The sequence below is a fragment of the Vicugna pacos genome, chromosome 4, assembly GCF_048564905.1.
Source record: "Vicugna pacos chromosome 4, VicPac4, whole genome shotgun sequence".
Lineage (NCBI taxonomy): Eukaryota > Metazoa > Chordata > Mammalia > Artiodactyla > Camelidae > Vicugna > Vicugna pacos.
Genome location: NC_132990.1, coordinates 29,303,208 through 29,329,486, shown reverse-complemented (window position 1 = coordinate 29,329,486; position 26,279 = coordinate 29,303,208). Strand labels below are relative to the sequence as shown.

Here is a 26,279-nt window from a genome sequence, read left to right as displayed (position 1 = left end):
ATATAACGCCTTAAATAAAGTATGCTGGGCTTCATTTGACAAGATGTGTCATATTTCTTGTAGACAATATGGAGACGGCTGGATTATAAAGAACTAGGTAAACTTGTTAAGTGGCAGAACAGCCCTTCAGAAGACTTTGGAATCTGTAAATATTAATTTAAAAACAACAATAAACTTTTGAATCTGCCTTGGAGTGCTATCTTTGGTAGACTGGAAATACTGTAAGATTGAAAAGTCAGGAAGGCTGGAGTCTGTCTTGCTCTAACTCTCATTAACTATGAAAGACCTTTGTCTCCTTGACCACCATTTTCCTCATTTCTAATGGGAGGATCTGTGGATAACAGGTAAATTCCTTCATTTTTTGCATGGCAAACCTAAGTGATCAGTGCTTTGTATTAATAATAATCATTGATATTGTTACTTTCATTTCATGTCTGTGTGAGATGAAGATGGTTACAGTACTTTGTTTACATGTTTACTTATCTAGAAAAAACAGGTACACCAACAATCATTTCACCTGTATTTTATAGAAGAGGTAGTTACAATCCTTCTGATGAGAGACTGTATTCTATAATTAAAGCATCCACAATAAAATGAACTTCTAAAATGTATTGCATAGTTTTTATCTTCAGACATGCCTATATGTGGGCAGATAAGCTCCTGATACTCCAAGATTCAATACAAATAATAATGATGACATCTACAGACTAACCTATATATCATCCCCTACTACAACTAAGCTACTGTTCTAAAGCACTTTTCATACACGAACTCATTCAATCATTTTTTTAAACTTTTTTTATTGAGTTATAGTCATTTTACAATGTTGTGTCAAATTCCAGTGTAGAGCACAATCTTTCAGTTATACATGAACATACAAATATTCATTGTCACTTTTTTTTCACTATGAGCTACCACAAGATCTTGTATATATTTCCCTGTGCTATACAGTAAAATCTTGTTTATCTATTCTGCATTTTAAAATCCCAGTCTGTCCCTTCCCACCCTCTTTGGCAACCACAAGTTTGTATTCTATGTCCATGAGTCTGTTTCTGTTTTGTATTTATGTTTTGTTTTGTTTTGTTTTGTTTAGATTCCTCCTATGAGCGATCTCATATGGTATTTTTCTTTCTCTTTCTGGCTTACTTCACTTAAAATGACATTCTCCAGGAACATCCATGTTGCTGCAAATGGTGTTATGTTGTCGGTTTTTGTGGCTGAGTAGTATTCCATCGTATAAATATATCACTTCTTCTTTATTCAGTCATCTGTTGATGGACATTTAGGCTGTTTCCATGTCTTGGCTATTGTAAATAGTGCTGCTATGAACATTGGGGTGCAGGTGTCATTTTTAAGTAGGGTTCCTTCTGGATAGATGCGGAGCAGGATTCCTGGGTCATAAGGTAAGTCTATTCCTAGTCTTCTGAGGAATTTCCATACTGTTTTCCACAGTGGTTTTCCTTGCTTCTCTCTCCCACTCTTAATGATTTAGATGTCTTCTTTTACAATTTTGTGTTTATTCTTTTTGTAATTCATGGCAGTTATCTCCTTTCCAGTTATGAGTTTCTCATTTTTGTAGCATCCTGCTTCTTTTCCATTTAGAGTAGACCTGTCAATATTTCTTTTAGCATGGGTTTAGTGTTGCTAAACTCCTTTTTAAGTTTTTGCTTGTCTGTGAAGTTCTTTCTCTCTCCTTCTATTCTAAAGGATAGCCTTGCTGGATAGAGTATCTTTTTTTCATTCACGGCTTTGAATATATCTCGCCATTCCCTTCTGCCCTGTAGTGTTTGTGTAGAGAAAACAGCTGAGAGCCTTACGGGGAGTTCCCTTGTAATTAACTCTTTGTTTTTCTCTTGCTGCCTTTAGGATCATTTCTTTATACCTGACTCTGGCCATCTTGATTATGGTATGTCTTGGTGTGGGTCTGTTTGGGTTCCTCCTGTTTGGGACCCTCTGAGCCTCCTGTACTTGGATATCTGATTCCTTTAGGTTTGGGAAGTTTTCAGTCATGATTTCTTCAAATACCTTTTCAATCCTCTTTATTCTTTCTTCCTCTTCTGGAACCCCTATTATGCGTAGATTGGCACGCTTTGTATTATCCCATAGGCCCCTTATATTGTTTTCATTTGTTTTTCTCTCAGCTGTTCTGATTGAGTGCTTTCTGTTGTCCTGTCTTCTAGGTCACTTATTTGTTCCTCTGCAGTATCTAGCCTGCTTTGCATAGCCTTTAGATCAGCTCTCATCTCACCAAATGAGTTTACTAATTCTACTTGGTTCTTTATAGCTTCTATTTCATTTTTGACATTTTATATCTCTAAACACTATTTCTTTTAGTTCCTTCAGTACTTTGATCTCTTGTTTTTTGAAATCTTGATCTAGTAGGCCATCAATGTCTATTTCCTTGATCGTGCTTTCAGGGGATTTCTCTTGATCTTTTAATTGGGAGTGGTTCCTCTGCTTCTTCATATTGCTCATATCTCTCTGGCACTGTGGCATAAGTAGTATCAGTTACCTAGTTCTCCTGGAGATGGTGTGCTCTTAATGATTTTATCCAGAGGTCTTTGTGTCTTCGCCCTGTTTCACAAAGTCAGCTTGCTGTTTCCAGAGGCCCTCTGTTGGTGCCATCTGTGCTGTTCCCAGTGGCTGTCGGCAAGCAGATCACGCCCTCTCCCAACACTGGGTCAGGTGCTGAGCTCTTACTTGGTGGGCGGGTGGGTAACTTCCCCTCCTGATGCTGCATTCAGATGCTGCGCTTAGGCAAGGCAGGTGGGCAGATCATGCCCCTCCTCCCCCCTAGCACCATGGTCAGGTGCTGCGTTCCTGCCAGGAAAGCAGGTTGCCACCCGACCTCTCGTGGGGCCCATCGTTCTGCTGCTCTGTGCAGCTGCCCACTCCGCCTCAGGCCAGTGCTCCAAAGGCGGGTTTGGCGAAGACTGTGGAAAGCCCCACCCCTGCTCCATGCCAAATCTCAGCCCCTTGTTTGTCTTGGCGGCGCGAGATCTCTGAGGTGCTAGGGCAGAAAGATCCTATCTGCCTTGGGCTGTAAACAAGTCTCAGTCCTGCCTAGGAGGTTGTGGAGACCCAGGTGTGGATTCAGGGCTTGGCCCCGCCCCCACCCGGGCTCTGTGCACGGGAGGAGATGGTGGCTGTGGCTGCGCCCCGCCTTTCTTCTCATGAGAAGTGCCAGTAATGGTGGCACAGGTCTGAGGAGAGAAAGGCTAGGATGCCCCTCCTCCCAGGGCACACCAGCCATGTTGCTTTGCTTTTTTTGCAATTTATGGGGTACCAAGATTGTTCTGCTCCGCATCCCCTTCCAGCCACAGTGCGCAGCACCCTGCAGTCCCCTGGGGCTGCCTCAGTGCAGCCCCCCCCAGTCCTCTGCCCAGCTCGGGCAGCCTGTCCTGGCCCCAGCTACCAGCTCGTGTCTCGAGCTGGATGTTGCGGGGATCCTTTGTGCCCATTTAACTCAGTTCTGTCAGTCAAGGGGTGCTCGGGGTGGATCTGAGCCTCAGAGACTCCCCCTCCATCCTGCTGGCCTCTCCATTGGAGAGGGGAGACCCAGCGAAAGAGCACCAGTCCTTCTTTGCTGCTCCCTCCCCGCGGGATTGGTCCTGCACTGTTTTGCTTGTTCTTCCTTCTTTTTCCCTTTTCTCCTACCAGATTTTTTGCACCTTTGTCTTTTGAAGAGGGCAATGTTCTGTCGAAGTTCGGCAGGTGCTCTGGTTGGCTGAGTTGGTTCGTAGATGTGACTTCTGGTGTATTTGTGGGAGAGGGTGAGCTACAAGATCCTTCTACTCTGCCATCCTGCTTCTCTCTCCCCCATTTAATCTTTAAAACAGCCTAATGGAATAGGCATTTTCTCTACTTTACACATGAAAAATCTCAAACACACATTTTTGAATACTTTGCCTAGGATCTAATAGCTGGTAAGTAGCAAAGAATCCAAGCAAACTAGGTTTGGAATCTATGCAATTTAGCCCTTAAAGTAGAACTGATTTGTTCTGAAGAAGCAATGTCATGAATGGAAATATATTTGAAATATTTCTATTGGCACTAGATCAGACAGCTATAGAACTTAAAAGAAAATAAGAACATTATTTCTATTATAAGTTTTATGGGAATAAGTAATGTGGATTCCTAAACAACTGGTTTTCAAATTAACTCTGGAACATAATGTGCTCAGAAAATGGGAACTGATTCTATCCAAATCACTGAACCATGAAGTAGAATGATTAGTATCATAAGAGAGTCATGAACAAAGACACATATGAGTTCAGAAGAAGAAGAAGACAGCTTTTTGATGCAGAGTATCCAAGAAGTTTTAAGGTGAAGGTGAGCTGAATCTTAATAGGTAAAATAGAAACAATGAGGAACCAAAGGGGAAACAGGCTGAGTCTGAAGTTAAATTTTCTACAGTCTCCATATCTCATGTGTTTAATTCTCATCTTGGTTCCTGAAGGATCTTTGTGCACATTTTCTATATAGATACTTGCTTTTTCCTTAGAGTCCTAAGAAGCATCAACCCCCCAAAATGAGGTTAACAGTGATTACGAGAGGTAGCATACTTTCCTTTAAGCTGAAAATGCAACATTTTTAGCAGATATGAGTATCTGTGCATGCTAAGGACCTTTTAAACTTCATAAACTTCATTTATAAAATTTTCACTTAGACACATCGATTAAAAAACATTTAGCTTATTTTAGAATTCATCACATATTTATAATAGATGATAGTTTCAAGTGATGAGCCAACAGATCAAGTATCATAAAGAGAAAGCCTAGAAATTATTTATTTCCAGCAATTATCATTTTAAGATTGCAGTCTGCAAGTAAAAAGGTACTTGGTAGAGGATTTTATCAAAAGGTATTATTATGACAAATGAAGTACTTATACTAGAGAAAGGATATGTAAGGTAAGAAAGCTGCATTAACAGCAAAGTTTAGTTGCAAAGTAGTGAAAACTGATAGCCTGTAATTGTTTAACAGAGATTAGACATTCAAAAATTTGCTAATCTATTTGCTAATTTGTTTTCTCACTTGATTCCCTCATTAACAATAAATAGCTTTGTAGCTTCCAGAAGAACCAAAATAAAGTACGTAGGCGAGACCACTGCCGAGGGCTAATAATTTCATAGCAGCAGCAGCTAAATTCAATCAACATTTAAATCTATAGGCATCTTCTGCTCCAGATCAAAACATTAACCCATTATTAGATTTCTCACATATTCATGACTAACACCATTCATAATATAGAAGTGAAATATAAATCTCTAATGGACAGATCTTTTCCTAGTCGTTCCATTGTTTTGAGTAGGTTGTAATTTTACTTATAAAAGAAAAACTGGCCATCAATAGTAAAGAGCAATTCAATCTTAGCATATTTTATAAGAGGAATATCAAATGAATAGAATATAATGTTTAAATATTCCATCCATCTATCCATCCTAACATTTCTTGAGTGCCAACTCAAGATATATATCAGGCATATATCATGTGCTAGGACCCCAGGAAAAGAAAGGGTTAAGATATGCTGTGGACTTACCTTCTGTCAGCCACTGTATGTGTTTTCAGACACAGTCCCTGGCCTCAAACGGTTCAAAGCCTAATTAGAAAAACAGAAATCAAAAATTATCTTTAAAATATTTCAAACCCTAAATTGTCTTCAAGATACCATATTTTCACCATTCCCTTTTTTAGAGGTGATTGAGACAGAAAGAAGAGCAAGAGCGTTAATCAGAAGCTGGTATCAATTTTATGTCACACAAACTTTAATTGAAAGAGTACAATACCATACTCAACATGGAATGTTTTGTCCACGTGCTGTAAAGCAATGAATATTGAACAGTTCTTACAATTTTGAATTAAGATGATAATGTCTAATATAAAATGGTTAAATTAGCTTCTTACAACATCTACTTCATCAAGTGCACTGAATGCTGTAGTTTACTGCTTCCAAAAATTACACAGTATATTTCAAATTTCCCATCCTATGGTCTTTATGTAGCTGGATGCTCCCAAGGTTCTTAAGGAGACCCCTTAACTATTGCAGCCAAGATAAAGCAAATCCCTGTCTTTCCTAATTATCCTGGGACTAACTCAAATGCAAGAACTATAAGCCTTATAAGTATTAAAATTATGTAAAAGAATCTCATTATTAATTTTTAAAAATCCATACCTCTGAAACATATAAAAAGGTACTTTGTCTTAATTTCTCAATAGAGTTAAGAGCAGACTATTCAAATGATTCTCGTTTGCTTTTAGAATTGTTTTCTTCTGTCTAGACCACTTCCTTCTCAACTCTTTTTCACATGTTCAACTCTTATTTTTCCTTCAGCTCCCAGGGAAGCTGTCATGTTATGCAGAAAGTCTTCCTTGACATTTTCCTTCCTCCGAGTTTCACTTCAACGTATTTCTTAGATGCTGCAAAAGATCTGTGTACTTCCTTATCACATTACCTTATGTCACAGAAACTGTTAGTTGTTCAGCAAACTGTTTACCCTCTTTTCCTGTTATAGAGCCAGGCTACATTTTTCAGATGGAGGTGAGCATGTGATAGTGGGAGAAAACTAGATATAAATCATGCCACAATCAGTGCTGGACTTAAAAACATCTCAGACATGATCCTTCATTCTTTGTTCCTATCTGCAGATAGAATCCCTCAAGACCTACAAGAGGAAAGATCCATAAGAAGGAAAGAGTTTGGTCCTCTAGCCGTATCTTTCAGGAAGAGCCCTCACTTCCATTAATAAATTCTATTCATACTGGAGTGTTATAAAGATGACCATCCATCACTTGACCTCAACTAGAAACTACTGGCAACAGAGTTTCATGTAAGTGAGATTTCAATTTTAGTTCCTTTTTTATTCAAGTATAATTGATGTACAGTATTACATAAGTTGTGATAGTGATTCGCAATGTAGTCATTCACAATTTTTAAAGGTTATATTCCATTCTTAGTTATTATAGATTATTAGCTATATTGCCCATGTTGTGCAATATATCCTTGTAGGTTATTTTATACATAATTGTTTGTATTCTCTTAATCCTCTACTCCCTTAATGCCCATCCGCCTTCCCTCTCCTCACTGTAAACCACTATTTTTTTCTCTAAATCTGTGAATCTGTTCCTTTTTTTGTTATATTCACTAGTTAGTTGTACTTTTTAGATTCCACATATAAGTCATATCACACAGTATTTGTCTTTCTCTCTATGACTTATTTCACTCATCATAATACCCTCCAAGTCCAACCAAATTTTAGCAAGTGGCAAAGTTTCCTTCTTTTTATGGTTGAATAGTATTCCTTTGTGTGTGTGTATGTGTGTGTATACATACACACCACATCTTAACAAATATTTTTAAAATTTATAGAGACACAAAAGACTCTGAATGGCCAAAATGATCTTGAGGAAGAACAGAGCTGGAGGGATCATACTTCTTGACTTCAGACTATACTACAAAGCTACAATATTCAAAACAGAATGGTACTGACACAAAATCAGACACACAGATTAATGGAACAGAATAGAGAGCCCAGAAATAAACCCATGCACTATGCTCAATTATTTACAACAAAAGAGGCAAGAATATGCACTGGAGAAAGGACAGTATCTTCAATAAGTGGTGCTGGAAAAACTGGACAGCTATGTAAATGAATGAAAGTAGAACATTCTCTAATACCATATACAAAAATAAACTGAAAATGGATTAAAGACCTATATATAAGATTGGAAACCATAATAATCCTAAAGGAAAACATAGGCAGAACACTCTTTGACATAAATTGTAGCAATATTTTTTGGGATCTGTCTTATAAAGCAAAGGAAATAAAAGCAAAAGTAAACAAGTGGGACCTAATTAAACTTAAAAGCTTTTGCAAAGCAAAGCAAAACAAAACAAACAGGCAATCTACTGAGTGGGAGAAATATTTGCAAATGATATGACCAATAAGGGGTTAAAATCCAGCATATAAGAATAGCACATACAATTCAAAATCAAAAACAAACAGCCCAATTAAAAAATGGGAAGACTGGAATACACATTTTTTTTCCCAACGAGTTACACATAAATGGCCAACATGCACATGAAAAGATGTTCAACATTGCTAATCACCAGGGAAATGCAAATCAAAACCACAGTGAGAAATCACATCACACCTGTCAGAATGGCTCTCATCAAGAACACAGATAACAAATACTGGCAAAGATGTGGAGAAAAGGGAACCCTTGTACACTATCGGTGGGGATGTAAATTGGTGCAGTCACTATGGAAAACAGAAAGGAGGTTTCTCAAAAAAACTAAAGATAGGACTACCATATGAGCCAGCAATTCCACTCCTGGGTATATATTTGAAACAAACAACAAGACTTATTTAAAAAGATATATGCACCCGAGTGTTCACTGCTGTATTATGTATAACTGCCAAGAGATGGAAGCAATCTAAGCGTCCATCAACAGATAAATGGGTAAAATTTAGTTCTTTATGCCATTAAAAGGGCGGGAGTTTATTACAGCACTCAGCTTACCCCGACTGACTGTCTCATTTGGTTGATCTCCCCCATTAGACTATAAACTGCACAGCAACTGGCTTTGTTTTGTTCCAGGTTTTAGCTGGAACACAGTAAATGGCACATGATGACCATCTCTGTTTTTTAATAATCTAAATTTTATATGACAAAATGTCATAGGAAATATTGTTTTAAATACAGTTTTCCTTTGGAAGGGAAATTCAAGCCTTCATTTGGCACACTCTTCAAAATATCTTTTGGTAAATACCTTAAAGATAGAATCCGGTTTTGCTTTGGAGTTCAAAGCAAGTGGCAACATTGAAACATTTTTGCAAAACTGTTTTTATAGGCTTCTATTTGCAGTTTTGGGTTAAGTTGGTGAGAGCATTTGCAAAACGTTAGTTAGAAGTAACACACTCAAAGGCTCCTCACTGTAGTTGCAGCTATTTGCAATGTCCTTCGAAACGCCACTGGGGAGTTAATGCCAATGGAGAGAAAATGAAAGGTAATTTTCTTTCCTTTTCGAAACAATAACCAATCACAGAACCTAAGACCTTCTGCTCTTCTCATAGTACAATGAAACAGCTTTTGAAGTTCAGACAAAAAATACAGACATATTGACAAGCTATATCAAACCTCAGTCAGGCAGCAATCACATATTTTTTGCCAACACATCTCTTTTCCTCCTTCCTTCCACATCCAAAAACACTCTATGCACTGAATCTTTTTGGGAAACCACCTGTTTGAGGTCACTTCTAAAACGTCTCTTCATAAATCTCACCCATCTGTCTCTTTACTATCATTCACTTACTGCTTAAAGTTAGTCCTGTTTGGCAGAACCTAACTTTCAGACACACATTTCCTTTAAATTCAGCCCTATTTAAGTCAGGAAAACATAGAGAAGATGGGCAGATTTCCTTGCTTCCTTTCTGAAGAATTAAGAAGAAGCGTCCTCTGCCAGGCATGCAACTGTACTGCTTTTAACCTGAAGTCAAAATCCTCAAGCTCTATTCCACGACTCATTTAAATTATTTCTGAATGGCACCTTTAGGCTAGAGTTTATGGTTGTTTTAATAAATTTGTAGTTCCCTCGCCTCAGTGTTAATACATAATTTAACTTAGTGAAGCACTTGTCTCTTTAGTGTCAGGCAAATGCACAATCAGATTTGCCCACTGAAGCCATTGCTCAAAGTTTTCATAAACATGGAGGCAACTCTCCCGCTTCTCAGACCATTCCAAAGCTACCCTTTCTTTCTGAGTGTAAATAACAACCTGATCACCTGTTGATCTAGTGGAGAAGACATGAGAAAGCATTCAACACTAGCCAGAAGTAGGAAATATTCAATTCTTTCTAAGCCACGCTTCCTGTTTAGGTCAGCTGAACTTCCTATGTGGTCAAAGTGCAAATTACTATCTCAATTTTTTTTTTTCTGCAGATTGAGGATAAAACGAACCATAAGTTTTCATAACTGGAAGCGAATGATTTTTGGCAGTTGATTTTGCCAAGTAAGTACCACACTCTAGCTCACAGAGCACGCCAGATGCGGATGAGAGAATGAAACACACAAGGAGGGAATTGTTGGAATGGTATGGGTTCTTTCATCCCTATTCTTTCTGCCAAAGTTCTGACTAATTGTGGCTGAGGAAATCGTAAGAGCTAAAGTCAATGACTTTCAACAGCAGAACTGTCCATGGTAAGGTATAATCTCGTTTGATATACTTTAGTATTTACAGATGTGCAATGGAAATTATTCTAAGAAGTTTTTAAGGTTTCCATTTACTTTGGTCATAAACCCAGTTTTCCTCTTCCCAAAGAAATAACAAACATTTCATAAACAGCCTTTCCAGAAGTGTGTTTCACATCAGAAGAATATCATTTTTCACTGTATTTTTTAAACAGAGTTAGCTAGAGTTAAGTCATGTTATTTCACATTCTAACTCATAAAAAGGACTTTGGACCTCCTCACTGTAATTTTTTTGGTAATGTTTGCTTAAAATGTGAAAATTCCAAGTTTCATTAATGACTCATGACATTTTTATATGTAATAGGTATATTTTAATTGAAATACTTAAAACATGAAACAGGCATTTTAACAGAATAGCTCGAATTTAAGTTACATGTGTGATGCTTTTTACAAGTCTATTTAAATTAGAAAAAAGTTTATTTTACTTCATATGAAGTTTTTTTCTGCTGTTAATTAACCTTGTTCTACAACACCAAAAAACATCCTGATTATTAAAAGTAAAACAATCATTTTAAACAGTTTCTACATTAGCAGAAGCAACTGTGGCCCTTTAAAGTAGTTTAAAATTACATATTAAAGAGATTTCATTAGGAGGTTTTCATTTGCTTTCATTTAGAATTGTTTGCATATGTTTTTCTTTAGTCACCTTTTCAAAGATAAAATTTTGTACTAGGTAAGTAACACTAGGTAAGCAAACATACAGGAAAAAAAATTTCAATATCTAAAGGCAACTGTTTTGAAAATTATACAATTTGTTTTTCACATGCCAATAGTACAGTAGAAAATCAGGACAGATGAGGAAGAAAGTATGCTTTAAAGTTTTATTTTGTCAAACATATTTAATCCCCCAAGTAACATTTTTGCCTCTTCCTTCTATCCTTCCTCTCCTCCCTCCTCTCCCCTATTTCTTTTTTATTTTGTTATTTTTCTGGAATATATATATACATATATATATATATATATATATGTATATATATATATATATATAGAGAGAGAGAGAGAGAGAGAAGACTGAGTGATTTGGAGCTCTGTTATTTGAACAAATCCTACCTGAAACCACATCACAATTAACATAGAAACTCAGGAAAATTACTCTACAATAATGAAGGTTACTAGAATATAAGATTTTCATAACATATACAGCAGGGTATACCAATTGGGATAACAATTGTGCCTCTTATCACTAAGGAATGTTTGTTCTGCTTTGTTTTCTTTTTTCTCCACATGACACCTTTAAAAAAAAAAGCAGAACTTTTTGGAAGTTCAAGTAGTTTTTAAATTATTGTTTTAAATTCAAAGTATAGTGCACTAATAGAAAAGTACATAAGGAATGAATAATACAAAAACAAACACCAGGGTAACCACCACCCAGGCCAAAGTACAGAACATTTTTAGTGCTAAAGAAACTTCACGCTCCCTCCTAATCCTATTACTCCCTCTTCATCAAAGGTAAACATTGTCTTGATTTCTAACCCTATAGTTTAGAGCTGCCTTGAACACTGTATAAATATCATCCTATATTACATTTTACTTTGTGCCTGGCTTCTTTACTCACTATTATGCTTATTGGTTTCATTCATGCTGCAGTTTGTCAAGAATCATCTGAATATACCACGCTCTATGTATCCATTCTATTGCTGAAGAACGTTGGGTCATTTCCAATTTAGAGCAATTACAATTAATGCTGCAGTAAACATCCTTGTAGAAATTTCTTGATACATATGTTGTATATAATGAGGAGTGGAATTGCTGGATCATCTGGCATGCATATGTTCAACTTCAGCAGATAATGCCAAACTGTTTTACAATGTGGTTGTAGCAATTATACTCCCCTGAAATATATGTGTTCCTGTTGTATTGCATCTTTGCCAATACTCAGTAGGTGTATTTGCTTTGAAAGTTTAGGATAGATCAGTGAAGGAGGAGAGAGGAAATGAAGGCTTGAGGTGGAAAAAGGGACTCCTGACCCAAAGTCCAGTTGACTGAGAAGAATGATGTTTGTGCTGTGAATGGTGAAGATTTGAATGTCAATGCCAAGGATTTTCCCTGAAAGTAGGACAATGCATGAAGGGTTGGGAAGTCAAGTGAAGAACATGAAATTCTGTGGAATTATGAGGGTGCAAATCAATCTGGCAACACAATGTTGGTGCAAAAGTGTGTGTGTGTGTGTGTAGAGAAGGGAGGCTGGAGTCTTTTTACAGGCAAATAAACAAAACCAATAAATAAAATAGTAAGAGTCCATATACGAGAATCATCAGAAATGTTTAGGGTGGTAGATTAAGGATAAAAAAAAGTCACAAGAGTAAAAGTTGGCCATGGAAAACGACTTTTTATCATTCTATTCTGAACAACATCTTACTCTTCTTTTTGTGGTCAATTTTGAACACACTGTGTCTCAGAAAGGATGGGAATACAAGTCTACCATTTTCTGATAGAGGATTTTTCCCATAGGTGTTTACTGAACTCTCACAGTATTTGATTACCTTATAAGGTAATTATTTTATAATTATCCTATATAGCCTGCCGTTAAAAAATATCCTCTAGAGCCAGGAACAATCATAGAATTTTATAGTTGGAAGAGGTCTTGGATAACATCTAATTAAACCTTCTCATTCCACAGATGAGGAAGTCTAGGTGCACAGTTGCCCAGGTACTTGATCAGGCTAAGGCACCAGTTAATGCAAATGCAGAAGAATCCAGGCTTTTTGATCTACAAGGTAATCATCATAAATTCATTTTATTAAAGAAACACTGACACATTTCTTTCTTGACTTTCCTTACCTGGCCTATTTCTACACATATATCAAAACTCATCAGAGTTCATCTATTATAGGATGTCCTCTCTGACCTCCTCTCTCTTCAGATCTGTGTTACATATTGCTACTATGTCTTAAACGACATTTTGTAATGACTTCTATTCTGAAATTATCTATGTACTCATCTCTTTGCCCACCATATTGAGAAACCAGAAGGTAGGGACAGCTTTTTTTCTCTGCACTTAGTCTTAAGCATTTTGCAAAACCTTAGCAAACAACAGTACTTACTGAATATTTGTAGAAAGAATTAAATTTATCAAAATTTGCCCCATAATCATTTTGGTATGTTTTTAGTTAGGTAGAGGTGAAATATTAGACTTTACCAATTATATTAGTCTTTTGGACTGTTCACTGATACTTCAGTTTCTTTTTTTTTTTCTTCTTTCTTTCCGTTTTTTTTTTTAATCAAGCACATGGTAAGAAATGTAGTTCCTTGTGTCTTTGAAAATAGTGTAGCTCTGGAATTTGAGCACAAGTAACAAATGTCACTTCCATGTAGAAGACTTTAATTTAATAGCCATCAACTTGCTCTTCCCAACCTCCAGTCCCAGTGATCTTGGAGACTCTCTGAGTGAGGACAACAATCCTTAGGAAATCCATAATAGACATGTAGGATGATTAAGAAATAAAACTGTATTGTTTCAGGCATCAGAATTTTATAGTTGCTACTGCAGTATAACCTAGCGTGTTCTGGCTTAACTGTAGTGAAATGAGACTTCGGGGACTCTGGGAGAAAGTGAGCCTTTGTATGTGGGAGGGACATGAAATACTGGGGTCCAAAGGGTAGACCATGGTAGACAGCTTCTACAATGGTAAAGATCTCCATCTTTTGTCATTCATGTGCTTGTTTAATCCCCTCTCCTTGAGTATAGGATAGACCTAGGATTTACTTGTAACAAAAAGATTGATGCAAAAGTGATGGGATATTGCTTATGAAATTAGATTTTAGAAAGACTGTGGCTTCCTTCTTGATCATACTCTCTTACTTTCTTTCTCAAAAACTTCAGTCTGGGAAAAATGACCTGCCATGGGTTGAGTAGACCTACTGAAAGACCAAGTGGCAAGGGGTTAACATCTCTGGATTACATCAGGGAATGTGATCAGGCAATGAATAAGCTTGCAAGTGGATCTTCTGAGCCTTGCCAAAAGTCTTGTTAAGTTTACTTGGAAGTGGAGCCCCTTCTATTTGGGCCTTGAAATGAGCCCAGTTCTAGCTGATACCTTGACTGCAGTCTTGTGAGAGATTTTGAATCAGAAGCACCTAGCTACACAACCTCAATTCATGACCTACAGAAACTCAGATACTATAAATTAATTGTTTCAAGTTGCTATGCTTTGGGATAATTTGTTACATAGCAAGAGATAATTAATACATTCTATGAGTAATTCTCTGTATAAATATATTGTGCCAATAGAGCAAACATATTTACTTTATGTAAAAGATGCCTGATGATGACTTTATCTGAAGTCGAAGGCACTATTTTAATTCTTTATTTATTGCAGCACTGTAATATGGTTATACCTCACTAGTGGGCATATGAACCAAAAGCCATGTAAGACTCATGTTCACACTTTAGTTGTTTGAATGACTTAATGATACAAAAAAAGTATAGATGTGAACAAGGAGTTTTGAATGTAAGATAAATAAACCTATAACAGTTATCACTATTTAGGATACTAGGGAGTTAAGTATTTTAGATCTCTTTGATTTTATCACATAACAGAAAACTTCATTTGTACATTATGGAGAAACATGGGTTATATTAGACCATTTTCATGCTACCCCAATATAAGCTGACTTCTATCTAAACAGCTAACCCAATTCTTGTACTGCTTCTGAAAAATTTATCAAAATATGATCAAAAGAGTGCAGGGACATTCTGAGATGAGAGCTCTCAGGCTATTTTGAATCATATGAATCTAAAAATGAGGGCATGACACCTGCATGTTTTCCCATAGCTGTTCAATATCAGGAAGCCAAGACAATGTCTATTCAGTAAATCAGACAGTTACCGTTAAATTCTATATAGCAAAGATGAAAAAAAGCTGTAAGAAAAAAATTAAAAAGTATTTTGGAGAAAGCAAGATAGCAGGTCTCACATGAAAAAATAAACTCATAAGCTGAAAAATTTTCCCTAGCAACCTTAGGACAAAACAGTAAGGCTTGAGCCCCCAAAGAGGGACACTGCTTAGGTAGTAAGCTAATATGAGAATTGGAAGACAGGTATGCTAGTTATTAACATGTTTTTTCAGGTGAGTCCAATTGCTTTCTCATGTTTGAAGTCTACCCTTATTTCAAGCCCACCAGGAATTCCTGCAGAATACTGCATTTTCCATGGAAGCAAAAATTCAGAATTTCCCTTTATTCATGTTTATTCCTACAAAAGATTCAGTCTCAGGGGGCTTTGATTAAGATGATGAGACAAAGAATAAAACAAATAGAGTCTGTTAAATGTCTGCCTGCAACCAGAGCAGCACCACTTAGTATGAAAGACTCTATAAAATCCGTAATGAAATTACCATTCTTTTTGCAAGACTGATAAGAAAATGAAAGCTAGATGTAGATTTGGGGAAGCTAATTTACACTGTAGGAAGCAAGATGAAGAACAGCAAGTACAGAAAATCACCTGTTAATAAATATCAGACTTCAGAGAAATCACAAGATAAGCTGTAGCATATGTTCCTCCAGCTAGAATATGGTAATCATTTCTCTGAGAAAAGAAGCTGATAAGGCCCCCTCCTCTCCAGTAGGCAATCATTTTGCATTTTACATTATTTGAAAGGAGCTTGATTATTTTCCTTAGAAAGAAACCAGATTGATTCGCATTTACCTGTCAACAGAACGTTCTATTCCTCTGTTTTGCCTATCTATTTAAAGGCATATGACCTGACTATGAAACTCCATAGACAAATATTTCGTTAGATGTAAATAAATGATGAGTAGCCAACTCATGTTGTTTTCTGATTTTTGTGGTGCCCAATTATACTAAATTAAAATCCACAGCCTGATAAATATGACAGATAGTTGCAGTAATGTATTGAGATCATGAATATTGCTTTATTCAAGGTCAGATACACTCTTTAAAAATCATATCCAGAGGGAAAAGTCCCACATGAAAATGATAATTATGTTATTTGAAGTCTAGTTTCAAAGGGGAACAACATATAACCTCGCCTGGTTTTGTAAACCTGTATAAATATTTAAATGTTGCTCTATCAAGTAGGGATAGACGAGAGAAATGTGCAAAGACAAATAAGAAGCTGGCAGATTGTCCACTGACTTGTGTGGGTTTAATTTTAGTTACTGAAATAGGGTTCTGGGAGCCAGAGCCTCAGTGGGACAGTGGTTCTAAAAGCATTTGGCTATTTTACATATATTGCATATTACTGAAGGGGGATAGGGAACAAGATACCTCACTAAGCTTCTGAACACTTCAGTTCTAGTATGGGTTCTGTAGCGTATCAAACAGTATCTTTAGGAAATCAGGGACACAGTTTTAGCTCTAGTTTTCACATTCCACTAAATGAAAGAGATGAATAATCTTATCAAGGACCAATCTAACACTATGAACCCTACTTATCACAATTATACTACACAATTTACATATATTATCTATGTATTTGTATACATGTATATACACATATGTATAAGCAAATATACAGCTCTTTCAAATAAACAAATCATTAGGCTGCTAATGTAATGGCACTCAAAGCTAGGGAAATTGCACTCTAAGTCTGAGATAAAGAAAGACAATTCACACTGAAGCCCAATTTCACAATGGTACTCAAGTAATTCACAAAGAAATTTAAAGTTCAGGTCTGCAAAATGAATCAGAATATTCTGTGTGTGGAATGCAACAACTGATCCTTTGAATGATGCAAGATGCTTTGGGTGATAAGAGCTCAGTGTCCATTATCAATACAACATCAAATTTGATAAAAATGCAGGCCAATAGGAAGGCCTTTTCCTACTGGGCCAATGGGAAAACATATTTCTAGGGAATTATATAAGAATTATGTTAGCCTGTTTCAGTACGTTTCTCACTGGGCTGCTTTTGATACGAACTTCTGCAGTCTTCAGATTTTTCATTAAAATATTGTGTTTTTTCCCTTAATTTGTCACAGAACTTGAAATATTTTCTGAATGAAGCTTTCATCTCCTTCAAACAATCTATATAGCATTGGTGCTTTTAGCCAGATATTAACAGTTTTCCTCGGTCATTGACATCAACATACAAAAAAAAAAAGTGTGCATGCAAAGATAATTTTTAAAAATATACATATATTTGTACATTTTCACAGCTGCTGAAGAACTGAAACAGTTATAGGCTGTCAAGGGCTAGAGAGAACAATTACCTAAAAAGTAGCACCAAAAACAGAATTGTGGGCAGGTCATAGATTCATTGTGACTAATTAAGTAGAAATGTTTCATAAATGCTGATGTTTAGAAAAATGTAAGAAAAGACCTTTTAAACTACCTGAAATGCCTTCCTTTATCTAAATTATTTTATAAATTATAAGGAAAGGCTCTATAATTTGGAGGACAGTTCAGTGAATCGAAAGTTGGAGAGGACAAAAGTCTAGCCCATGTTTGGCCACTTGCCAAATCTGAGATTTTGGGTCAGGATTTAACATATCTGAACTTTCACATTCTCATGTGGAAAATAAAATAATGATCTACCTTTAAGAATATATACATGGTATTTTGTGGTAAAAGTTTCATGCAATTAAAAGGTTAATAATTGCTATTACTAACATTTTAGGGTTTCTTATTCTGATCTCCATATGCCTTCTCCTAAGAAAGAGAAAAGTAGTACCTCATAGCTAGGAGCTGGCTTGTTACTTTCTCATTCAGGCCTTGGGGATGGCCTGGTCTTCACAGCTAAGTCTTAGAATTCTCCTATTGAACATAAACAACTTCATAGCACATCAATGTCAGACAAGGCCATTCTTTGACCACAGTGGAGGTAAACATAAACAAGACCACTCCATAATCATGTCTGAAAATAGGTAAAAACATAAACATCATGAAAACTGAAAAATGACCAAACAACCCCCCATTATGGCTAATATGTTTGACTGTGAGACAGGAGGGAACGGGGCAGGGTACAACCACTGAAGGAATGATACAGTAATTGAGGATAAGACAAACTGGTTAGAACCAAGATGGGAAGAGATATGACTTCTAGTAGACCTTGAGCTTCATGGCACTCCCACAGGCACCATGACAGTTTGCTCTTGAATTCTTCCCTGCGCGACGCAAAAACCTATTCTCTGGCAACAACTAAACTGTTGCTTCTTTTCTTGCTACAGTTCTAGCCTTGCTTGGTCTTTCCTCCTTCTAGGTGAGATTAAGACACCAACTGCAGCATTACCTCCACTTTCTGGCAGCATCTATTCCAGAGCAAAACCCCATTCCCTTATACTCTCCCCATAAGCACTTAACCCAGGTCCAAATCCTATCACCCTTTTACTGAAATCCACCGTGACTCGCCACGGTGTGTGTTCTCCCAGGGTGCAACAAGCAACAAACTCAATGTCTTAACAACAGGTATGTTCCTGGAGGTCTCTGGATGGACTGTTTGGACACATCTAACTATATACCACCTCTCTAGCCATTGTTCTTCTCCTCTACCGTACTAATCTTTCATTTTACATTGACTTTCTTTTCCTGCCACCAATCCTTTCATGTTAAATGGTTACTGAATGTTCCCTTTCTGTGTGTCTACTTGTTATGGTTCTACTCTTTCAGAGTCCCATCCTAGGCTGTGGAAAAACTGCCTCAGGAAAAAACTGGCTTACCTTTCTGTCAGAAATGGAGCAGGGAATTGCACAGCATCAAGATTTCTGATACTGGAATCTCTTAGAACTCGGGCAAGGACTAATCTAGCAAAAGAATAACCCTAACTAGGTGTTGAGAAGTGAAAGAACACAGGAAGACTACTAGGAATTTCTGACTTTGTACAAGGGAGTAAAAGCATGCATATAGATTTGCTCATATTTTTAGTTATAAAATTTGTTTCTCTTGTATTTGATTGTGTTCAGTTATTACTTTAATTTCACTTAGATTTGTGGCTTTGTATTTCTTCAATTTTCTGTTGTTCCCAGCAGGTGATTTTTAGCTTATAAATACACATGCAATTAATTGGGTTGAAAACATACACCATAAAATCAAAGCAAATTTAAAGTGTAAATTTTGTTAATTTTTCTACCTTACCCACAAGTACCCGATAATAATTTCACCAGAAATCAGCTCTCACGAGGGGTGTTTGTAGCCCTTTGTCAAATAAGTAAGTTTAAATCATTTCTATTTCTTCTTGATTTGTCTTTCTTTTACTCATTTAGTAAACAAGGAACCACTACAAGTTAAAGATGTTTAAGGATGTACAAAGCTGGTGGTAGATGTGGACGTATACCACTTCAGTTTTCTCTTGCTCTGAAGAAAGCCAGTCTTGAGAATTTTAGGTAATAACTTCTCCATAAATATTTGCAGTGACTCAGTTTGAAATGCCAAAGATTTTGTATTTCAATGGGATAGTGTTACTGAGGAAAACAGGCCCAAATGCAAACATATGGAGTTAGTTTTAACCTAAACTTAAGTTCTTACATGTTCTAAAATAAAAATAAACTGGACAGAAACTTTATGATTTCATTGTCTGAGGGTGTCCAAAGTCAGTGTCTTATGTTAACAGAAAGCATCTCATTTTCCCCTCTGGATAGATGATGAGATACAGTATGACTCCAAATGACTACAAGTAGATGAATAGAACTTCTTAATTGGTTCTATCTATTCTATTATGTGAGGTCTGCCTACAATTTTAAGGTCAGGCCTCTGGCTTCCAGATTCATCACAGTGTGGGTGTTTTTTTAGAGTACTTCTCAGTTATGGAAGGAGGATATACAACTTATGATTAATTATCTATGTAGCAGAAAAGGTATGAATTGGACAGCAGGTCAAGTGTTAACTAGAAACTGTAGACTGAAAGTTGGTTAAGACCTGAAGTACCTTCCTGACAATGGGTGCAAAACGAGACATGATACCATCCTTTCAGGTAAGAAGAGAAAAGAGGAGGGGGCGTTTGGCTGTTTCACCTGGTATACTTTCCAATACACATAATAAGCTGATTCTTGAAAGAAGGATCTTGTGTGCTGTGCATGTATTACTTCTAGAAATGATTCTAGAAAACATGGAAGACCTTTAAGCCCATTCCCTTAATCAGGGAGCTAGTATAAGATTCCATTGTGAAAAATACCCTTTAGTTACCTTAAGTAAAACCAGAAACTCAATTGCCACCTTGTATACCTAACAGCATATACCTGGGTTCCTAACCAGAAAACTCAAAGACTGTAAAATACATTCAAGTTGGTGGAATTCAACTGCAGTGTTTTGCTGTTATAAAGCATTAATGAGCAGAATAAAAATATGAAGACCAGAACGAAAACACAAATGGTGGGAACTGATAAAGAGTACTACAAACAATGACCAACTTAAAATTAGGGAAATGTTTAGCCACAAATCACTTTGCTGTAAAGGTGAATATAAATGAGTTAAATATTATTTGAAAAAAGAAATACAGAAATATGCCAAGATTAACAAGTACTAGGATATTTAAGCTATCTAGGTCAACTTTTTAAGAAGAGATGAAATAATTGAAAATGCAACTTAAGGCGTCAAAAATGATTTTATGAAAACTGATACTAAAGTAATTCATATACATACATACTACATACTACATACATACATACATACATACATACATACATAGGTTTGAATTTCTAATCCTAACGATGAAACTGAGCAGCCCTGCTGAGATCACTGGGATTTGGTGTTAGAAAGCCTGCATTCTGATTCCACTCCCTTCCTTTTTAGCCATGTAGCCTTGTAAGTCTTTGAGCTTCTGAACGTTGGCTATACCTATTTACCCACATAAGTTTGTTACTGACCAGCAGTGGGCACAAGAGCTGATGTCCTAATCAGATCAAAGGGACAGATTAATAGTCCATGGTTGAGGAACAGGTGTGACTGCCACTGTGTGAGCAAATAAATGAGCTGTCCTTGCTCCTTCTGGAAGACATCCTGTGACTCTGAGGGATGCTGCTTGGCCAGAAAGTCAACATGGGGAGGAGGACAGAGAAAGGAACCACATGAATTTGAGCAGAAGTCATGATATCCTACCCTGGGAGTTTTTCTGACCTCTGGACTTTTTGCTACATAAAATAAAATACACACTTATCACTTAATCTAGTGTGAATATGACCCACTTTATTTGTAGCATCTTAACATTTCCCAAAACAGCACTCTCCTCCTTACATAGATCAAGCAGGTAAACCCTTAAGAATGAAGACAGTCTATACATGTTATGTCCATTTATGGGCAAAGCACAAGTTGATATTTTACATATGTAATCTTATTTAACTTTACAATGCCCTCATTTTACAGATAAGGGAACCAGGGACATAAAGACTGAAGCAATTTGCCTGAGGCAACATAGGATTCCAACCAAGACTGTCTGGTTACAGATCTCTCTCTCTCTTTTTCTCTCTCTCTTTTTACTACTGAACAAAGTGATTGTAAACCTTTATGTAAGAAATCCCTAGTTGGTAGAGGTCTGCTAAAAACTGATTCTTTAAAAGCTATGAATAAATACCCTGGATAATCTTTAGCGCTTCTGCAGTGAACAAAATAGTAGCTGGATAGTGGTGGCAGTTCCTTTATCCCTCTATCCCAGGATGGCAAAAACCTTCAGAACAAAGAAATTATTAATGCCAGCATAAATTACATTGATTACATTTCCCCATGTGGGTTCCCTTTCTATTGTAGAAATTCTTCTCTAATTCAAAAGAAGCTATTATTAAAAAGCTAATCTCTTCTTACATGAAGAACAGTGTACGCTACAAATATCTCAAAATGTGTACTAAACATGGTCTCACTGAAAGGTTAGAATAGCAGGACTATTATCAAGACATAAGGGAAAAGAATAGAAACCTCTGAATAATATAAGCAAATTCTTATCATGAAAAGTGTCTTATTTAACTACAAACAGTGACATCTTCAGAAAAGCATTCTTCTCTTTTTTGTAAGCAACATATAAAATTGTCAGATTCTACCACACACATGTCAGGAGCAAGGAGATAACTAAAATAAATGATGAAAATAGGGAGCATTAAAAAGAAATGCTGAGCTGAGTGGAAGGAAACAGGAGAATAGGAAATGGAAATAAACTCTTGTTGTTAGCATTTGGTGTCAAGGTCCTTCCTATTTGTATCATATTAAAGAAAAAGCACAGGATACTTTCATCTAGACAACTTATATTTGGTAAAGGCAAGTGCAACAAAGCTTTAAAATCAATAATTCTGATGATTCTAAGTTCATTTTGATCAGTCTTCTTGAGAACAATGTAAATAATAAGTAGTATGTCTTTAATAAGGCAGTAGAATAGAAAACCTAATGGTGAATAGAGTACAATAGTTGTGGTTCTGTGGTTAAAAAAAGTTAAAAAGTTGATTTGATATTATAAGTCTGTGATTCAGCCCACACATCAAAATTCTCTAAGAGACTCAAAAAAAAAATCTGTCCAATAAAAACAACCAACAAATGTCTTATGATGTTAGCAATGCATTTAAAAGGTGAAAATAATGTTCTACTGATTGCAAAATACTATACAAAATAATTCTAATTAATTCAATTTGAATAAACTTATTATTTGGACTAATTTTGAGTGATAATCATAGCCCACTCTTCAAATTACTTTAATGACAATCACCAAACATTTACTCATTATTGACTATTTAGAAAACACAGGTCTTGGAGCTGTGGCACACAGGAAAAAGACCACAGTGAGGTATAGTCATTACCCTCCAGGACTTTTTTGAACACGAACCTTTTATTATAATTGTCAAAAGAAGCAAAATGTGTTGAACGGACTAAGACATGCTCACAAACTTGGGGTGGATTCTGGTGTAAGGTGTGTTCACTTTCAACTGGAAGATCAGAAAAACAAAAAGCCTCATGGTACAGCTGGCATTTGGATGGACTTTGGATAGTGTGTTGAATAGGACATGCAGATGTAGGGAGAATGTTGTGAAGAGACCAGGGTTCAGAAATCCTAGACAGTTTTGCAGTAATAGTAATTCACGCTGGTGGAATCTCTTCGTGCTACAGAATTTATACTCTATTGTGACACGGATCTTATTGTCAAATCGACTACTCTCTTACCTTTTTTCAGGTTTATCAAAAGTCCCAAGGCAGGCTGGTTGGAAATTAACTATATAGTTTCCTCTAACGTCCCTATATATTTAAAAGGTTTCCATTTTTCTCCTGGACATCTTTTTAGAATTGAGTAGAAGATATTAAAACTTCTACAACTGTTAAACCAAACTGAAATTTTTTCTTACACAAAATTCCCCAAAGAAAACTGTCAAATGATTAAATCCAGACTTTGAGGAAGTCATATCATATGAGATGCAAGTTTGAATCAATACTCTCCTCTTTTATCCGAATCTACTTCTCTAACTGGGAAGGAAAGTGGTGTTTCATTAGTTGTTGCCTTGAGACTTGTCTCTTACAGGTGTGAAGGAGCAGCATGAGTGACATCTGTATTGAGGCGATATGCTCCTAACAAGTGGTCATCTGAACTGCAGCCCATATATCATGACCCTTTCAGGAAGATGTGCTCAATGAGCAGTGCACAACTGCACACACTGGGACTTTATGGCCACTCTTGTCTTGATCTTTGAAAATTGACTTTCTGATCTCCATTTATTAAGTCATTTTCTAACCCTTCTTTTCTCCACCCTACCCCTTACATGTTGATGTTTCTTCAGGGTACTGTCCTCAGACACGTTCTCTTCCAATTCCTGGAAGATCTCATATTCTCCTAGTGTATCACCCATGATGTTCACGTTTCAAATCCTCATCCCCTCTTGAAAGACAGACATGTCTTTCCAGCTGCCTATCTGCCATTTCAATCTAGAAACAATAATCATACTAAGAGCAATGATCTCCTTAGCACTTTGGATACTTCATTCAGGTTAAATTTCAGAAACTTCTGAAACATCAGATACAATTTTCCTCTTTGTTGCAAAATTCAGAAAGGCTAAGTCATGCACTATAGGTCACATAGCTGGTATATAAGAAAACTTGGATTTTATTCTATTCCAAAACCTGATCTACTGAAACCTATGCACTTTCCACAGTGCTTTACCACACATCCCACAGGAATCTCAACGTCTCTGTTTTTCACATCACTGCCATCCATCACTTCTCTCAAATTAGTAAACTTCAAATGATTTCTTCCTCTCCCTCTGTAAGTCATCAGTTCAGTCTCTGAAATAATCATTTTAATCCTCCCCTCAATCTCACTGTTACAATTCAGGTTTTTATTACTTCTTTCCTGAGCTAATATGAAAGCCTTTCAACCTTTGTTCCTGTCCCCAACCTTCCCTCCCTTTAAACCATTCTCTCCATCTCTGCTACAATCATATTCTCCAAAGTATCCAAACTTGAATTACAGGTAATTTAATTTTTCTTCTTTACATGTTTTTGCTTTTGTCTTTTTCACTTTCTGATGTATCAAGCAGGTATTTTTACTTAGACAAACAAAACATGTTTTAAAATAAAGAAGAAAGTCTTTCAATTTTTACAAAGAAAAATGACTTGAAGATAAGTGCTCGAGAAAGATTAATTTGGCAGTAGAGTAAAAGAAGGATTGGAAGGATAAGAAAATGGAGCTATACAACCTGGCTTTCTCTGCTCAGTAAACTCTTAACCTTTATAATGTGGATACAGACAGGGACGATATGTCTCTGATTTGGGGATCAGATTAAATTGGGAACACTGAGCATTTTACCTTGAGTGATCCAGTGCCTTTCTGGGTCAACTCAGACTAATACTGGTTACATTACTGCTAAAATTAATGCTGTACATCAGGGAACAGATGTGAGTTCATCATGTGAGTTCAAGAATAGGGACTGCTGATTTCTAATCCAGCCTGATACCCTCTTTAGCTTTGGGAATTAAGTTGGTAAATCTGCTTTGCAGAAACGTGGTTAGTAAATATGCACAGGCCTGTTTCATTAGTTAATATGTCTAATGCTTCCAGTGACCACTTTTCACTACAAACATGTCTCTTTGTAAATAGTTATTGGACTTTTTTCCCTCCTTCTTTGGAGTTCTCTTAATTATCACCACAAAGTCAAATTCATAAATTTACTGATAATGTTAACATGCCTTTAAGAGTGTGTCAGTTAGTTTAATCCATTCGTATCTGAACAAAGCCTACTTTAAACACTTTAAAAGGTTTCCTCACTTCTCATCATTATTGTAGGTAAGTCCTACATAGTTCTGGCACAATTTTGATAAAATGTACAAATTGTTTAGATATATATATATTTGTGTTAAGATACTGCAATCAAATGTCACATAAGCCAATTTGAAGGTGTATCTAAATTGATGGCCTTGAATGCAGTTGGAAAGAAATAGTCAATATAGTTTGGGCTCTGTTGTAGCTTAGTAAAAATGGATTTGGATATGGATTACCTGGAAACTGTGCATACATACACACACAACTGAAAGAAATCTTCAAGAACTACTTCTAAGTTTTAAAAATTATTACTGCAAAACAGTATAGGGAACTAGGGATTTCAGAGTTCCTTAGATGACAGTGTTCTTGGCGGAGCATCTAAGGATATATACCCCAAAGTATTCGTGGCATGTAAGAAAGGGTGAAATGTGTGGCTATTGCAGAATGCAAATTAATTCAGAGTAGTTCTGCAGATCTCTAGGGGTGGTAATTTAGCCTAATGGGAACTTAATAACTCATATTAAACACATTACTAAGCTGATGCTTTGCTTACAGTAAATTAGAACAAGTGAAATTATAAATCACTTATTGAAGGAAAAAAAAAAGAGTTATCTTCTTGAATTGAAATTGAATCTTCTCTTAACCAAGAAACAGCAGGTAGGAAGAATTCTTGTTGTTTCCAAATGAATTCCAATCAAATTTTACATTCATGTTAGAACATTAAATAAATACATCTAATTCAAACAACACAAACCAGTGCCTTTCATGTAATCACATAATACTTTAAATATGAATGAGGCACTTTACCAGTTCATACTGAACTATACACTGACCTCCATTACATATTCTTGATGAGCAGCGATCATGTGTGTTTAATTCTAAATATTTAGTAACTCACTGCTCAGAATTCAT

The 26,279-nt window shown here is 36.3% G+C and overlaps 1 protein-coding gene across 32 annotated transcripts in view; it reads right to left on the bottom strand.

The window, feature by feature from the left end:
* Positions 1–26,279, bottom strand: part of PTPRD (protein tyrosine phosphatase receptor type D) — a 1,865,527-nt gene that overhangs the window by 725,314 nt on the left and 1,113,934 nt on the right. For all 32 annotated transcript variants that reach the window (XM_072959433.1, XM_072959445.1, XM_072959436.1 and 29 more), the window contains one exon: positions 5,542–5,601. The gene's annotated coding sequence lies outside the window, so the exon portion shown is untranslated. The remainder of the gene's footprint in view (positions 1–5,541; positions 5,602–26,279) is intronic.